Here is a 6,000-nt window from a genome sequence, read left to right as displayed (position 1 = left end):
TTGACTTACAGCGATTCGCACTTACGGCGATTTGCCATTTACACCCATGTTATTACTTACGGCGCTGGATCCTTGCACTTACAGCACTACAGGGAAATTTACAATGAGAAAAAAAAAGAGCAAAACAAACATCCCTGGATCAGTTTCTCAAAAAGTCATCAAGTGGCCCTAAGTCTCCCCAGAAATCTCCTCAAAGAAGCCCTTCTATATTTCATGTCCCTGTGTTCCTTCACCTTTCAGATTAAATATAATTTTATGTAGCTAGTTACTGTATTGCCATTTAATCAATTTATATACAGTATACTTTAGAAAGCTTTGTCCTGTACAGTGTATATCATTTATAATTGATTAAGTAGTTTATTTAAATATGGTGCTTATGGTCATTTTTGTTAAAAGTTGGGCATCAGGCCCCTGGGTCAGGAACGTAACTACTTATTATAACATTGTTTCTATGGGAAAATCAGGTCTGACTTGCATTGTTTTGACTTATAGCACCTTTTCCAGGAATGTAACCCACCATAAATGTGAGCGCTGTAGCTGTTTTCAAATGCTTCCTCCCACACTGGCCACTAGAAAAGCAGAGATAACTGGCTATGCTTTGACAGTTCTGAACATCTCTATACAGATGCCTTAACGATGCATCCTCTTGGGAAAGAAATCACTAAAAATATTTCATCTTAAAAAGCTTCTTCTCCTGCCACTTGATTTATAGAGTCTCTTAGAGGTGGCCCTAAAGGTTGGGGATAGTTTTAGGGAAAAAGAAAGAAACAAAAAGAAAATAAACAAAAAGCAAACACACAGACATCTCAGTACCTTTCTGCAAACACAATTTGAAACTGGATTATCTCAGTCAGATTATTCAAAGCCTTGAAAGAAACCTTTCTAAGTTCAGTGCAAGCACTTCTAAAAGCATCAATACAGGGGTATCTCACCATAGAGTAAACTACTGCAGAGAAAAAAGGAAGTTAATACAAAAAAAAATAAAGAAAATAGCTCAAAGCACTTTCTGGTACAAAAAACGAACTGCTGTCCAATACATTTTCATACTGAAAAAATAGGAAAGTATCTGTACAACATTTGATGCAAGGATTCCTGATATATTAGAATTCACTATTTTAAGAGAAGAGATAGAGGAAGAAAGATTTACAGAAGCTAGAGAAACACCCTGTGCATACAAACAGCAGTCACCCAATGAAGTGCATCAGCTGTGGCAGGATATGTCCTGCTATAGCCGATCCATTTCATTGGGAGAAACAGCCATCAGAGGGTGTCTTCAGGACAACAGGTGACTTGTTTCCCTACATGCCCTGGGAAATATCTGGGATGCACCTCTAAGAAGGGAAAGCCAGGCAGGTGCTCCCATTGGTTCCAAGGGCCCAAACCTGAGCCCCTTAAGCTTCAGGTGTGCCTGTCCAAGGCAACTGGAATGAGTTGGCAGCTCCAGACTGACAGTGCTCTTACACCGTAAAGCTAACAGATGTAGGCTGCAAGAAAGCAACAGAAACTATTACTACCTTTGTTGGAGCCACAAATTGTGGGTATTTGTGTGACAAGGGGTATTAAAATCCATTTTCTTGGCCACTGTGCCACCACAAATTTTTATGGTGGCACAAAGGCAAAGTCTGCTTCCACTCTGTTTCTAAAATATACTGAAAATTTCAACACTTGTGTGCAGCCCTGGGCCTAAGGTGAGTGGCTGGTCCTTAGAGCTGCACTCTGGTTGCGTGCAGACTTTCATGAGATCAGGCTAACCTGTTCCTGATTTAAAGTTAGTTTACATCCACAGGTAAACTAAGTTAGATTGGGCCTGCCATTTTTTGCTCAATTTAGCCTCCCTGAATGTCTGCACAGATCTGCATTTGGATCGATCTAACATTAATTAGGTTGATCTAAATGTAACATCTGCACATACCCAGAAAAGATGGGCTGTGTGCAAATCCCTAAGTGTTTTCATGAATCAGTGTCCATTCCCAAAAAACTGGAAAGGAGGAATGACAGTAAATTAGAGGATACTTGCTTTCCACAAAACTGATTTTGGTTTTGTTCTGTTTTTTAAAGTAGTTTCAGTATTTAGGAAACAGGACACAAAACTATTTGCTGAGAAAAACCCTCAGGGGGTCTCATCAGTTCCCAGAAATTCTTCTTCATCACATACTATCCACTCCAGTACACTTCTGGCATAGCTTTCAACTAGAACATTGGTTACGACAATGCAACACCCGAGACCTACCAAATAAAAAATGCAACAGCATAACTGAAATTGAACTTGGCCTATTTGAAGATATACTGAGAGATGATTTACTCCTTACTTACTGAATTCACACATCAGGAAAAGAAAATATTTCAGAAGAAGAATAAATATTGTTGAAATTCCCATCTTGTGGACATTTCTGGAAGGACATATTCCCTTCTATGCAGCAAATGTTTAGAACAGGCACCATTCAAGAAAGACCTTTTGGTAGGGGGTTTATTTATTTATGGAGAAAGTGGGAGTACAGGTGGATGGATAATATTTAAAATAAATGAATAAATAAAAGTCTATCAAGGAGCCTGTCCACTAATGTAATTGAATTGAGAATAGTGAAACTATTAAACCAAGCCCTAACTTTCCAGTTCTGTTGGCAAGCTTTGTAAGAACTTCTGATGGAGTGCAAGAAATTCTTGTTGTTACAAGGTTAATACTCACTGTATGGTGGAAAATTTTTATTCAGAAACAAATACAGAAGTGACACTAAGGCCTTCAGGTAACACTGTAACTCACAAAAAGAAAGCTCCTCTTAATGACCTTATCTTTCTCAGAATACAAAGTTAATTACTGAAGGACCAAAAGGTGAAGAAAACAGAAACTTTCCTGGCTCTAAAGTAGATTAGACAGAGAGACTAGTGAAGCAAGCCTGTCTGAGCAGACAATAGCTTCTGTGACGTCATAGCTGAAACATGTATAAGTTAGTGCTGTCTTGGCCTCCTGCCCAGAACTGCAGTTCTTGGGGCACTTGTACACATAACGTCATGATGTACATGTGATGAAAATTTCCCTTTGTGTGGCTTAATGGTGTCACACATTACACATACATGAGTTTTGGGCATTTTAAATGAGGTTGCATCATTGCAAACTAAACTACATCCCAATGTAGTTTAGTTTAGTTTGCAACATTGCAACTTGGAATATTGCAGCCATTACTGAGCTAACCCTCTGGCCATGGGAGAGGCAGGCAGGCTCCATAGAAAAGAAAGGATCAGGCCCCTCACCATTTCTGCTTTCAGCAGGTTCCTGTGACCGGCAGGGCACCTGAGGCCACCTGGGAATGGGCTGGCTTGCCCCTGGGGCAGTGCAGAGAGAAGGCAGGAGGGTGGCAGGATGAGTTAGCAGTAGCAGGAGATGGTGGGGACAGTGCATGGGGAGTTGGAAATGAGGGTGGGCTTGGGGAAGCTAGCAGCCCACTTGGGAGGCCCTTCTCCCTGTGCACCATCCCCACTACCTTCTCCAGCCATCAGCACACCTGCCACCCTCTTGCCACCTCCCTGTGCTGCTCCTGGGGCAAGCCAGCCCATTCCTGGGTGGTCCCAAGCATCCCGCTGGCTGCAGGAGCCTACTGAAGGTAGAAGTGGCAAGGGGCCTGATTCTTTTTTTCCTGTGGAGTCTGCCCACCTCTCCCGTGACTGGGGGATGAGGTGACAGATTAATGGCCCCCCAGCCACAGGAGAGGTTGGCAGACTCCAACAGAAAAAAAAGAAGAAGATCAGACCCTTCACTACTTCTGCCTTCAGCAGGCACCTGTGGCTGCCAGGACAATAATGTATATACAGTGATGGAAAAATCAAACCCAATTAAAAACCCACTGTTTAAATTTAGGGGGCATAGAATGCAACCCCCTAAGGATGCAAACCCCATCACGTGTACAAGCACCCTTGCATTTCATGTAGGGAACTGAATGGAGGGTTATTTGCTTATTTCAAAGACCACTTCTGCCCCCTATTTCTTAAGTCACTTAGATAACTGGATTTTTAGGTGTCAGTTTATCATCCTCCTGTCTGTCTTGCCTTTTGTACGAGGGACAGCAGAATGATACCAGCTTCCTATTAATTAATTTTACCAGGCTTGTAATGACATCATACAACAGGCCATCTCAGCCAGTTGTTTTCCTCTAAAGAACCCATGTTAAAGGAATAGTAAGATTGTAATATTAAAGTCTCCAAAGAAGCTCTTGAACTTGACTGTGCAGCCTTAACTTGTCCCATTGCTGTGTATGTATTATGACCATCTCTAATCATTTTTTCATGATTTACAGTTTCCATGGAATCCCCACCTCCATCAGAAAGCATCTCAACTGAATCTATAGTAAGAGGGATGTTTAAAAATGGCAGACATTCAATATGCAAAACTTGAAAACTGCATACCAAATGTAGTAAGATTCCAGGAAAAGAATGGACTGTCTCATGCCCTTGTACAAGTGGTTGCTAGTTGAGTGAGCCTCATTTTCTGAGTACTTAAGCTGATGATCAGGGACTTGATTTACAGAAATATCAAGCACTTGTTCACAACTACCACTGATGTCAAAAGGAGCTGTATTAAAATAGATGAAGTATTGTATAACATTAAGCATTCTTGCAGGGGGTGGGGTCAGGTTTGGGGTGTCTCGAACTGGACACCCAAAGCTAGTCAATGCTTTTAACTTAACTATCTTTGTGCCTCAGTTGTTTCATCTATAAAATAGGGATGATACCCACAAGTATCCCATGAAAACATTTGAAACATGGCAATGCTGTACTGGGTGCCACAAAAGCCATAAAAAGTTCTGTCTTGAGGGAAGGGCTTGGTTAGCTTGCAGTAAATGAGGCAAAGAACTATAATGTAACCAAGAAGAAACAAAAGAACTGAGTTCTTCCCTTGCAATGCACTGAGTAAGTCAGGAATCCTGTGGAAAAAATGGGATGTGATGATATAATTCCCATTATGCATATACACAAGTTTATATGGATAGCTTTCATTTTAGCATTCCCTAGTGTTTGAATGCTTGACTTCACAATCTTAATGACATTCTTCTGGCGCAGAGTTTGCATCTAGTTTTCTAGGGTTTTTAAAAGTCAATTAAAAAAAATTGATAGCCACATGAATTGACTGGAGCACTGAGTCATGAGTTAACTGAACACCACACATATCTGCCACTCGGGTTAATGACTAGCTGCAGAATTCATATGAGCAGTGTGTGGGAGACAAGAATAAAAGGGGGTGGCAGAAGTGGAGGGAGATACTGTACTACAGGCTTTCACCAATATTTGACAGTGAAGAGACAGGAATCAGGATACCTTCTCCCGCCTACAAACCAGCTTTGCCATGGTTCTCTCTCTTCCTTATCCCAGACTTGCCCATCCACTGCCATTTTCTTGTACTCCCTGTCTTCCAGTGTCTCCTGTTTAAGCGTTTACACCCAGCAGAGAGCAGTGACTGCAGGAAACGTTTTGTTCAGCTCTGATCACATAGAGACACAGGAAAAAACCCCATGTTTCAAGACCTAAGTTAAAGAATTAAGCCACAGTCCCTGTTCATGGGAGGCCAAGGGATGATATCCCAAGGTATTTCTAAAGACATTGTGCCTGGGGCACACACAATGCACTTCTTATTGTTACTTATCCCAGTACAAAACAACCCAGTACAAATGCTACAAGATCAATGCATGGGTATCTTACCCAGCTTTATAAAGATGGGAGTACTAAATACCACTCTGCCAACTCACTCTAATCCCTGGGCCCACTCTGGACTGCAGGGCTCATCTGTCAGCCAGATCCTGCCAAAGGTGTTGGCAGCACCAGTGGGATAAGTGGTAGCAGGATGAGAAAGCTGCAACAGATCCAAAACCAGCTCTGCAGGCTGTATGTTTAATACTCATGATGTCAGGGAATAAATAAATGGGTAGAGTAACTCCAAGGCCAAAGAGTGGAACAATATGAGCAAAGCAAAGAGTGCAGCATGTATAGCAGGTCTCACCTGAACCTTTTAGT

The sequence above is a fragment of the Crocodylus siamensis genome, chromosome 7 (genome assembly GCF_052110815.1).
Source record: "Crocodylus siamensis isolate JL-2025a chromosome 7, ASM5211081v1, whole genome shotgun sequence".
NCBI classification, from domain to species: Eukaryota; Metazoa; Chordata; order Crocodylia; family Crocodylidae; genus Crocodylus; species Crocodylus siamensis.
Note: the sequence above shows the minus strand (reverse complement) of the source record.